This window comes from Canis lupus, chromosome 7 (genome assembly GCF_048164855.1).
Source record: "Canis lupus baileyi chromosome 7, mCanLup2.hap1, whole genome shotgun sequence".
Classification (NCBI taxonomy): Eukaryota; Metazoa; Chordata; class Mammalia; order Carnivora; family Canidae; genus Canis; species Canis lupus.
Window position 1 is genome coordinate 2191973 of NC_132844.1, and position 12187 is coordinate 2204159.

Consider the following 12187-nt stretch of genomic DNA (forward strand, 5'->3'; position numbering starts at 1 on the left):
TAAACAGGACATCTAGTTGGCAACTAGACATGTTTCTTGCAATCGAAACTGGATTTTCCCCAGGTTATTTGAACTGTGACCTAATATTTGAGTGCTCAGTATGAACACGAATCTTATCTTGGCCAAATACTTTCATAATTTCAAATAGAGATGTCTTGTGTGTCCTTTTGATCAGAAAGATTGGAGCAAACATTTTATTTGAAAAAAATCTAGTACTTGTCACCTATCAAAAGGTTCCTGGTGACATGTCTGTGAGGCAGAAAACAGTGACATGAATATTGGCAAAATTATTGTTCTCAAGCCTGCATGATAAGTATTAATGTTGTTCTCTATTCCTCATAATTTGATGTACTTCTGAGAATTTTTGGAAAGGAAACCCACACATTGCATTGTAAAATGAAAATGAAAATCAGTGATTGTTTTTTCTTGCTTCTCTCATGAACTGACTTGTATATGGTTAACTAATGCTTCTCCACTGAACTTAATTTAACAAGTTAAAAGTTAGGAAATGGGACTCCATTTATTTTCAAAACATAACTTTTGAATTTTTTCAGGTTCAGATTCTTGCTAAGTACTTTCTAATTTGTGAACCTTATCTCTGAATTCAAGCATTTTTCCTTTAGGCAGATGTAGGGCATCAACAAACATGAGAGAAGGGATATTTCAGGCAAGTAAACTTACTGATACCTGAGAAATTAAACTACTTGCCTTTCCAGTAGATAGCACTGATGCCACCTCTGAGCTTGCTTTCTGTCTTGGAGACCAACAACCTATGCAACAGGGCACAGGAGTCCAAGGACTGTAATTGGTTTCACCTGTAATCCATCCCCAGTAAGTTTCCAGTGAACTCTAGAAACTGCCAGATGAGAATACTCATTTTTTTTTTATTTTGTTACAGTTGTCAGAATAGTATCAGTGAGTAGTCACTTTATTCATTGGTCCCAACGTCATATCTACATTGTCAGTCCTATTATATTTTCCTACACAGCTCTCCAGTTTCCTTGACAATAGTGAACCTTCAGTCACCCCCACCCGTCACATCCCAAACACGTTTTTCCTCACCATCTACCTCTCTACACGGACAGCCTTACTTCTTCAATTCTCCTTAATCTTCAACCCTTTCCTCTGTCACGATTCTTTCAAATCAATAATCAAACATAGTTAAGTCTTATATATGAGGAGGGTAGGAGGGGAAGGGACAGAACATGACCGAGATATGTGGATAGGGCAGCTGGTAGTTGACAATGTCATTAGCTTAGAGAATAGGAGATAGGAGGCAAATCTTAACGTGAAGGGAGTGTGATGAGTTCAGAGTGGGATCCTTGAGTCGTAAGTACATGTGGGACATATAGTTGAAGGTCTCCATCAGATGATTGGATATAAAATCCATTTGCCAAGCTTAGAATTACATTGCGATGCACGTGCCATTGACAGTTTGCCTGGAAGGCTAAAAGTGATCACTTAGGGAGAGGAGGTAAAATGAGAAGAAATATGAACCAGAGGTGGGATTCTGAAATGCACAAAGGATAGGTGGACAAGGAAGAGATGCCCCCAAAAGAGGTTAGAAGATATACTCGGAAAGGATAGATAAGAACCAGGAGAGACAGGTGTCACTAAAGTTGAGGAGCAGAGGGAATAAATGGTCAGTTGTGTTAACTGTATCTAGTTTGATGAGAACTGGTCTGAAAGACGTTGGTGACTTTGGCCAGAGGTATTTAGAAGAGTCGATCCTTTTGCTAGAACCCATTGCCGTTTACTTTCTTAAAAAATTACCTCCTTAGTCTTTCTCATCATTCTCCTTCAGTTCAGATTTTCCTCTACTGGATCATCTCCATCAAAGTGAGCTGATATCTCCAAACTCGACCCAGACTCTCCCTCCAGCAACTGCCCAGTCTTTCTGTTCCACTCCCACAGCCTTACCACTTGAAAAGAGTGTTCATGCACGCTACATCTGCCATTTGCAATCCAGTTCATTCATTAACCCGCTCCAGGTTGGCTTTGGCAACATTACCACCCCAGCCTTCTACCGGAAAGAACTACTTTCACTGGGTCGCCAGTGACCTTCAGACAGCCAAACCCTACAGACGTTTTTTAGGCCTCTCAGCAGAATTACATGTCATCAACCACTTCCTCCATTTTGATACATTCTTTTCCCTTATTGTGACTCTGCATTCTTTTGACATTCTTTCTGCCTTATTAACAATTCTAGCCTTGTTGATTTTGCTGACCTTTCTTCCTTTGCCCAACTTTCCAACGAAAAATTTTCCCCAGATTCTGTCCTGGACCCATCTCTCCTTGTTTTCTAAACTCTCCTCATAGGTGCTCACATCTGTTCCTGGACTTTAAATACCTCTCATGGGCTGCCACTTTCAGATTTACATCACCAGCCCACACTTGTCACTGAACATCTGATAACACACCCACTAAATGGAATGAAAACCATGAAAGACTCTTAGAGTAGTAAAGCAGTAAAAAGAAGGAAGAGAAAAATACCACATTAGGAAATTGAGAGACAGAAAAAGGTTAAAATGGCCAGTAAACACATGAAAATATGTTCGACCTCACTAGTAGTAAAAATCAAGTTAAAACTAAACTCCAAAGGGCAAATGAAAGTGAGTTGTAATAGTTATTATGAGTAATGTTGATGAAATGGACATTTTTGTATAACATGAGTGAGGCATAATATGGTATGTTTAGAAATGCTGTTTATAAATATGCATCAAAATGCAGATTATATATGTCCTTTGATAGAATATTACCACTTCTAGAAATGCATCCTGAAATAATTCCACAAATGCATGATGTACAGACAGTGTTCTTCATCACAGAGTTTATAAGAGCAAAGGTCTGGAAGCAGTCATAAACCCCAATCAATAAACAATGAGTTAAATAAATCATGTATTTTCTATATAGGAGATTGCATGCATATGATAATCTGGCTCTTTTTATTTTTAGAACAAGAACAATACTATATTAAGTAAAAAAGCAGTTTTGAAAATAATATTGATATTATGATTCTTTCCAAAAAATTTTTATTTAGACATCTCTAGAAGAATCTGGAAAGAGACCCAACACAGGGTTGATAGTCTTTTTGGGTTGCATTATTAAGAAAACTCTTCATATTTTTCTTTTGGTATTTCAGATTTTTTTCTGCACTATAGAAATTACTAACTATAACCACATTATTAGTTTTTACCTCCTTAATTATAAAAACCTATCTCTCTGCAAATGAATATGGGTGTTACTCTTCAGTTCTTAATTATTGGTTTTTAAAATTTCACCTTTATTGAGGTATAATTAACACATAAAATCATGAGATATTTAAAATGTGTATCATTGTGATTTGCTATATGTATACACTGTGAAAGAATTCCCTCATCTACTTAATTAATACATCCATCACTTTATAGATTATAGATAAGTGTAGTTACAGATATTTAATTCTACTCATAGCAAATTTCAATTATGCAGTGCGGTGTTACCAACTGTAGTCATCACATTTTATATTAGATCCTCAGGCCTTATTTATCGTCTAGAAGAAAGTTTGTACCCTTTTACCCTCCTCTCCATATTTTCCCCACCCTGCAACCACTCTTCTACTCTGTTTCTATGAGTTTGATTTCGTTGTTGTTGTTTGAGATTCCATGTGGGATTGACAGTGCCCAGAATTTGTCTTTCTCATCTGGCTTTTTTCACTTGATTAATTACTTTTGACACTTGATGACTTTGGAGTGGGAAGAAGAAGAAGATAATCCCTGTTCTCCTTTGCCCAGTTTTGCAAGGAGACCAGTGGTTCTGTGCCCCCACACTCCTATAGTCTCTCCTTGATGCCATCAGGGTGTTTTCAGTATTGTGGCCCATAAATACTTCTATGGAAAAAAAAAAAAAAAACAAACACAAACACGACTTCACACAACTTCATTTTGAGACTTTGGTTATCAGTAAGTTTTTTTTGTTTTGTTTTTTTTTTGTTTTGTTTTGTTTTTTTTATCAGTAAGTTTTTTTTTTAAGCTTTTCTTTTTCTGTTAGAAACCAGTGGTGGAAACTTTAAGAGAAATGAGATTCCATCTAAAACAAGGTTGGCGGAAAGCTACCTGAAAATAACAAATTCCAAAGCTTTGAAGATGAGGAGATATGTTAGAAGTTCAAATAGCTTTTTTCTTATCTGGAGTATTGGATAATTCACTGTTTAACTAGCTAAGAATTTTTTTTTTAAACTAGATTTAATGAGAAAAAAGAGTACATAAAATAAGAGTTCAAACCGTACTGAAAATCTTTTTCTTTCCAAGTATTTTTTTTAATCTGTTTTTGAATGTTAACATGGAGGTTATAATTGCCTGAATTAAAGTGGTTAATAAAGATCTTGAAGTATTTTACAAAAAAACTATGTCTAATAGGCCCAGGGTCTTGAAAAAAGATTCTAATTTAGATAATTATTAAATGCTTATCTACTGGAAAAAGATTTATACATTGTTTGAATATTTTGTAAAAATCTCAGTCACCTACAGTCCAACAGAGATATCCATTTTTTCACTCCTTATTTCCCGACCTCCACTGGTGATAATTAAAAGAAACATTAGGCATTTACTGGAAACAACAGCAACCTGATACCATCATACGTTAATTTGATTTCCTATGCTGTCTACATTTTTAAGAATGCTATGAGTAATATCTTGCTTATATTCATAAGCATAGCAAAATCATTAGTTATCAAAAGAAGATTCATTTAGCATATTTTCAGGGGAGAAAGGTATTTTGGATAGCATTTCTCCAAAACTTACCCAACAAAAAGAGATTCCTGAATCACTGTCAACCTGAAAATATAATAATTCACAATCTCCTGTGCATTCCAAGTCATGGAGTTTTAATATTCCTTTGACTTTCATCCTCATTGTTAAGTAGCTGCTGTTGGGCTATTTCAGTCATTTTTAAGATGGGTATATGTACATGTTATGAAAAAATTAAATGTATTTGCAATGTTAAAATACCTTTCAGGGATCCCTGGGTGGCGCAGCGGTTTGGCGCCTGCCTTTGGCCCAGGGCACGATCCTGGAGACCCGGGATCGAATCCCACTTCGGGCTCCCGGAGCATGGAGCCTGCTTCTCCCTCTGTCTGTGTCTCTGCCTCTCTCTCTCTCTCTCTCTGTGACTATCATAAATAAATAAAAAATTAAAAAAAATACCTTTCAATTTCACTTTAATAGTAAGAGGAAATGTGTTGGCACAACTTAATCAAAAGTATGTGTTGGGGCATCTGATGGGCTCCGTGGTTGAGCGTCTGCCTTCAGCTGCCTTCAGCCCAGGGCATGACCCCGGGGTCTTGGGATCGAGTCCCATGTCAGGCTCCCTGTAGGGAGCCTGCTTCTCCCTCTGCCTGTGTCTCTGCCTCTCTCTGTATCTCTCATGAATAAGTAAATCTTAAAAAAAAAAAATAAAGTTTGTGTTATAAGATAGTTTTAGAAGACATGATAATAGAGTGCTCCAGAGACCAGAGACAGAATTATTGAGTCCTAGAAAGGAGTTTTGTAGTTTGATTCATAGATCGCATCTCATGGAAAGATGCCCTAGATGATCCGTGGCTTCATATTCTTAGAAATAATCTGCAAAACAGGATGATGCAAACAGAGACATTTTAAGACTTTATTTTCTTATAGGAATCAGAAGTGCATGATATCCACTTAATGGAATTTTATTGAAAGCAGTATTCATTTCCTAGAGAAAGAAATTTCTGGCAGAAAAATGTACGAGGAGAGAGTATACAGGAAACAGTAAGTTCTATGGGGACAAAAGTGTTTTCTCATTTTAACGTCATGCCTAGACTGAGGTTCTCTCTAGCTGCGGGTTCAGTGAAGGAATGTGGAGGCAGAAACACTTTTCTGTAGGGGCTGGGCAAGGTGAGGCACCCTGGGATAGGGAACGAGGAGCTTTGTCTTCTCCTTTATGTGAAAGGACTGGTCGGTCGACAGGTTCTCATTGAATTCTTACATTGTGCAAAACAGGATGATTTATGGGCGCACAGAACACCAAGAGATACCATTTGCCGTGGGTAGGTACAGTCTGCGGGCGGACACACGATGCAGTCATAAGAAGCCAGCATTCCAATGATGCCGAGTATTAAAAAGAACTGCAAAAAAAGTCATTACATTTACTGTAGAGCCGTAGAGATTGATGAAAAAGCAAGCATGTTATCATTACAGATACAGAAACATCTTCCCCAAAAATGCTGCCCGAAAGGATTAAGGACGCACGTTTTGATTGGCTGTGGGAAAGGACTCAGGTAACCCAGAACTGATTGCTGGTTAGTCCGGCACATGTAGTGGTTGATCTGTGAAGGGTACTGAGGAGAGACCTGGGAGGATGGAGGCTCACGGCAGAGAACGCTCACAACAATCACATTAACCGTTAACGTCAACCTAACTGCTCAGACACTGTGATGAGGCCCAGGTGCGCGTTACACCCGAGAACCCACCTTTACTACCTCCCAGGGAGAATCTGAGCCACGAAGGCATAAAGTCTCTTGCCCAGAGCCTCCCTGTAAATCTGAGCTTCCCACGTCGTCTCCACTTCAGACCTCATGTCTTTATTAGTTCTATTGTCTCTATGATTTCAGATAACAGTTCAGCTGGAATCAAAGAGCCTTACCAAATAGACATCAGTGTGGGCAGAACAGATCAGAGCGAGGAAGATCAAAGGTAGGGACCCCAGGCAGTTCAAGGAATATAGCGAGAGGTCAGGCCAGCCAGCGGCTTTTAAATCGGGGGGAAATTGCCTTCCAGCAAGGATTGGGAGCCAGGACAGGGAGATCGGGCAAACAGGGCTGCAATTATAGTTGTAGGGGCACCGGGAAAGGGTTCCCTGTCCCCAGATGTCCCCCTAATGCCTCAGAATCTTTGTATGGCATTGGACTGCCCTGCTGGTGTTCATCCCATGGTGCTAACCCTGCTGCCCAAGATAGTGGGCCATTGGTCCTTTAGATCTATTTTTTTTTTTAATCTGAATTCAAATTTTTTCTAAAAATTGGTTGGGACCCAGGATTTCAGCAGGGAATCTTGGGCCTTAAAGGTCTGAATCTGGAGAGGACTCCTCATGCCCTTCCCCCGGGGTCAGATCAGCTCTCCAGGGGGAGGGTACGTGCGGGTGAAGGCACTCATCCCAGTCACCGTCTTTCATCTGTGAATAAGGAAAGGCAGTTGGGAGCCTCTGCATTTAATGGCTCAGCTGTTCAATTTTTTGGAAGACAGACTCAAGCACATTGTGTTTGGATTTCAAGTTCATGATAACTTATTAAAAAGAGGTTCACAGGTAAGACGTATGCAAATACGGGGATTAAAGACCAGGGCAGAGCGTGGACACAAGTTACTTAGTGTCCAGGACCTTGACAGCAAACGTACAGGTTCCCCCAACCAGGATATTCCTTCCATCAGTTCCTGAGTCTTGTGCAGCCTGTGACCTGACACAGGTGTGTGAGCCGCCCGGTAAACCCTAATTGCCTGGGTTCAAATCCTGCCGCTGCCCTTTCCGAGTGACTTTTAGCCTCTTTATGACTCGGGGTCGTCATATGTGAAGAGGGGTGCTAAGAACAGTTCCTACATCATAGGGCTATATGTGAAGTAAGGGAGCTATTTGTCAAGAGCTTAGATAGTACCTAGCATTTGGTATATTTTTTTTTTCCCAAAAATGTCTGTTTCCCTGGGTCAGGAACCTGTGGTAGGCCCTGACCTGGCTCTGCGCAGCCCCCACTGCCCATCGTGCCCCCCACGCCGAAGCCGACCCTGTGCACTCCTCCCTCTGGACGGGCGGCTAGGCCAGTGTCGCTCATGCGGGGATAGCTTTGTCACGGGCCGTGACCTCAGCTGGTGCCCCGGCTGTGGCGGGTCCCGGTCCACGGACGCAGCTGTGCAGGCCGAGCGCGGAGCTCGGCACGGCCCACCCGAGAACTCTCCTGCCGCCTGGGGAGCCCGCCAGCGTGGTAGGAAGTCGTGGGACGCTCCCGTCTTTGCAGGGCTCCAGCATCTGGGGGGGCGGACAGGTGGGGACGTGGCCTCGAGGCTCCCCCCACGGTGGTGGCTCTGCTCCTCGCCCAGACTCCTGGGCCAGGAAATCTTCTGGAGCCTGCCTGTCCTGACCACCCGTCCTCCCGAAGCCCACATCGGGTCCGGGTGTGGCCTGTCCCCAGGGAGCCCGGGGAAGGAGGCCCGTGTCAGACACTGTCTCCTCACTCTGCTCACCTTCTTCCCTCTTGTTTCTGTCCTGCTCGGTCCCCTGCTTGCTTCCCTGTGACCCATGTCACCGCCTGTGAAGAGGCCCAAGGCAAGTGTGAGCATCTCTGTGTCTCCTTGCCCGTTGCTCCCCTGCGGCCCAGGGCAGAGGGCTGCCGTCTGCTAAGGCGACAGGGAAGAGGGACTGCGGGCGGGAAGGGGGGCGTCTAAACCACGAGCTGGCCCCCCGGGGAACGTCCCGAAGCCAGGGAGGCGGCCCAGGACCTAAAGCACGAGGGGGGCCCCGCCGTTACCCTGCACGGAGTCGTCAAGTAGCTTCCAGCTGCACGGGGTGCACCGTCCAAGCTTATGGGCCCAGCCCCCGGCCCGGACGAGGGAGCATGAGCCCCCTCCTGCCCAGGAGAAAAGACAGGCCGGCTCCTCAGATTTCAGCTGCAGCGTGCACCTGCTTCATACCCCAAAGTCCACCCAGCGCAAAGAACACCACCCAAAACTCAGGAGGAGGCAACTGTCCTCTTGATCTCTGTCGATCCCTACACGCCTAGGAGGCTACCGAGCGCTTGAAATACCCTCAACTCTGAATCGAATGTCCCGTAGTTTCAGATTCCTAAGATGGAGCACTGGAATATTAATAATAATAATAATAATAATAATAATAATAATAATAAATATCTCATTAGTAACTTCTTGCATTGAGCCCGTGCCAGAATGATAATATTTGGGGTATATGGGGTTAAATAAAATAGATTACTAAAATTAACTCCACCCATGTCTCTCTACTTGCTTTTAATGTGGCTGTTGGAAAATATAAAACTGTGTATGTGGCTCACTTACCTCCTATTTCTGTTGAATCTGCTCCAGATGGGGACGTAACGGAGAACGACCTGAAAGATGGAGGCTTATAAAGAAAGGACTGAGATTTTGCTCCCATCTTATCTGCCAAAGGTCCAAACATGATGGTGCTTTGACGTGCCTCAGACAGGGCCAACCTTACGTTGGTGAGGCTTTATAGGTGGATCACATTTTCTTTTTTCCCCCCCAAAAAGCACTCCTTTCCATTTCTAATACATTCTGCTCACAGACTCACACTATTCTAAAATTCTGATTAAGAATTCCACGTATCCCTGCAATTACCCTCAAATAATACGGTTTTCTCTTGGCAATCATCTAGAACTTACACTCATCCCCTTCCACAGATGTTCAGGAAACTCTTAAGCAAATAATAATAATAACCCAGCTTTGACTCCCATGGATCCTCCATTCCTAGTCTCCAACATACAGCTTCCCCGCTGTGGGTCACCATAATTTCACACTGAGGCCGTCGGCGGAGGGAGGACCAGGACCACCTTAACCCACAGTTAATGAAAAATCCTCAGGGCTAAACTTGCACATAATTGAATCAATGCATTAATTCTCAAACCTCTGCAAGTTGGCTGAGGAGCAAATATATGAGAAATCATCAGCACAAAGGCACAGAGAGCCTCAGAGCGTTGGAGCAGAGATGGACTTTCCAGCACAATCTGAGCGACCCTTTGGTTTTACCAGTAAAGGACGTACGACCTGGAGTAGTTAAATGAATTGTCAGGAGCAAAACTGGGATTAGAACCCATGTTCTAACTCTTAACTCATTCAGTCAACAAATATTTGCCAAGCTACTCACTATGTGTTAGGTCCTCTTGTAGGTGCTGGGGTACAATAGACACCAGTTACATATTTTCCTGTTATAACAGAAAACCCAGTCAGAAGATAGTTTAAAGGATAAAGGAAGGGCACCTGGGGGGCTCAGCGGTTGAGCGTCTGCCTTCAGCCCAGGCCAGGACCTTGGGGTCCCGGGATTGAGTCCCGCGTCGGGCTCCCTGCAGGGAGCCTGCTTCTCCCTCTGCCTGTGTCTCTGCCTCTCTCTGTGTGTCTCTCATGAATAAATAAATAAAATCTTAAAAAAGGAAAAAAAAAAAAAGAAGGGCATCTGGCTGGTGCAGTCGGTGGAGCATGTGACTCTTGATCAATCTCAGGGTTGTAGGTTCGAGCCCCACGTTGGCTGTAGAGGTTACTTACAAATAAAATCTTAAAAAAAAAAAGGAAATTTATTTTCATGGAACTGAGAAGTCAGACTGGTTTCAGGCAACTCTTGACCAGTAGCTCAGATGAATTCCCCGGAATGGCTGTCTCTAGTTCTCAGTGCCATTTCCTCCATGGTTGGCTCCATTTGGGGAGCCTTTTCCATTATTGTCACAATATAACAGTTCGGCAGCTTCTGGGCCTATGTGCTTTCAGGTACAAATCTAGCACAAAAGAGAGTCCACTTCGCTGTTAGGATTCAAAACCAAAACAACCAAAAAATAAAGACCAGCCACTGGGACCTGATGCTCACAGCTCTGATTACCCGAGCTGCACCGCGTACTCCCCGCTGAACCAACTAGTGTGGCCTGGAGATGGGATATGGTGACTGGCGTAAGCCAAACACGAGCCACTTTCCAGAGTCAAGAAGGGTGTCGAATCCATCCAGAATACGTACTCAGCATTTCGAGGTACTGTTAGGAAGGGGAATTGGGAAAACGATGCTGGGAAGCAACAAAAACTTTGAATAACCTGTTCCCTCCGGTGCTCGTGGTTGAGAGTTTCCTCATACCCCCCGTTGGTTTTCACAGTCTGCTCCGTGGGGTCCTGGGAGGGCTTCGGTCGTATCTCAGGGTGTGAGGGGGTCCGCACGGCTAACATCCCCAGCCACTCCCTGCGACTTCAAGCAGAGCTAGTCCTCCTTCTCCCTGTTGTGCATCTTGGGCTCACACAGAAGATTTCGTTTGAAGAAAGTGCTTCGCTTTCGAACTGAGATGCGGTTTCCGAACCACTCTCCCGCGTTGATGCTACAGCAGTGGCAACGTCATCCCCGTTTTATGCTTCTGGTGCGTTACTTTTCCTCTGGTTCAAGAACGTACCCCCACTGCCGTAGTCCTCTTCCAGTGCTAACAGAATGGAGTTGGGATGTCATGAAGGCATTTCTTGGAACTTGGGTCTTAATGCCAAAAATTCCATTTCGTAGGCTCTTGGCTCGTGCTTCCGATGTTTTGCTGATAGTAGTCATTTCATAGACATTCTTTCCATTCCCTGCTCCATTTACTCACTCAAAACACTTGAGAAAGACTTCTGCCTCCCCAACGCTTCTAAATACTCACCTTTAAGGTCACGAGTAAGCAAGTGAAATTCTCAACGGATGAGAGCATCTGCCACCGAATTCCACTAATGCAGATACTAAGCAAGTTTTCTGTGGCTGTTCCCTCCAATAATCCACGTATTTACCCGGAATGAAATTATACCGTGTAAGTTTGAAATTAACGCTTAAAGACAACAAGCCAAACTTTAACCCGAGAGAAGACAACATGTCCCTCGCTTCATGCCAAAGCTGACAGTAGGTTTGTGATGGTCACGTGTACTTGGTGAATCCTCTTTCTCTGCTAAATCTTTATCTCCTTCGTCGTCTAGTCAATGAAACGTAAAATATGAAAGTATAGCACATTCGTTGTTAGCTTCAGAAGGACTCGCATCTTAACGTCGTATTTATTTGTATTCCGTTTAGTTCCTTCCCGTTTCATCATTATGATGTACTTGAATTATAAAACATTTTATATCCGGGGCAGCAGGGTGGCTTAGTCCCTTGCACGTCGGACTCTTGGTATCAGCCCAAGTCATGACCTCGGGGTTGTACCTTCACGCTCAGCAGGGAGTCTGCTTGAGATTCTCTCTCTTCCTCCCTCTGCCTCTCCCTCCCACTTGCACTCTCTCTCTCTCTCTCAAATAAATAAGTAAATGGATCTTTAAAAAAAAATTTTAGGGCCAACCAGATTAAGCATCTGTCTTCAGCTCAGATCATGCATGATCCCAGGGTCCTGGGATCCAGCCCCAAGTTGGGCTCTCCGCTCGGCGGGAGTCTGCTTCTCCCTCTTCCTCTGCTTCCCCCTCCCCCAGCTCAT

General features: G+C 43.4%; 1 protein-coding gene and 1 long non-coding RNA gene across 9 annotated transcripts in view; one reads left to right on the forward strand and one right to left on the reverse strand.

Moving 5' to 3' along the window:
- The window catches only part of HS3ST5 (heparan sulfate-glucosamine 3-sulfotransferase 5), a 255230-nt gene that overhangs the window by 71177 nt on the left and 171866 nt on the right, over positions 1–12187 (forward strand). The window lies entirely within an intron of this gene.
- LOC140636472 (uncharacterized) lies at positions 5627–11250 on the reverse strand. Of its 3 annotated transcripts, none has more exons than XR_012033656.1 (5): positions 9993–11250; positions 9054–9103; positions 8513–8611; positions 8229–8293; positions 5627–6124 (listed from the first exon to the last, which is right to left on the reverse strand). It is a non-coding gene; the product is annotated as an uncharacterized lncRNA (long non-coding RNA). The 3 variants fall into 3 exon arrangements; XR_012033655.1 differs by having other exon boundaries at positions 9880–11250; XR_012033654.1 differs by lacking the exons at positions 8229–8293; positions 8513–8611 and having other exon boundaries at positions 9880–11250.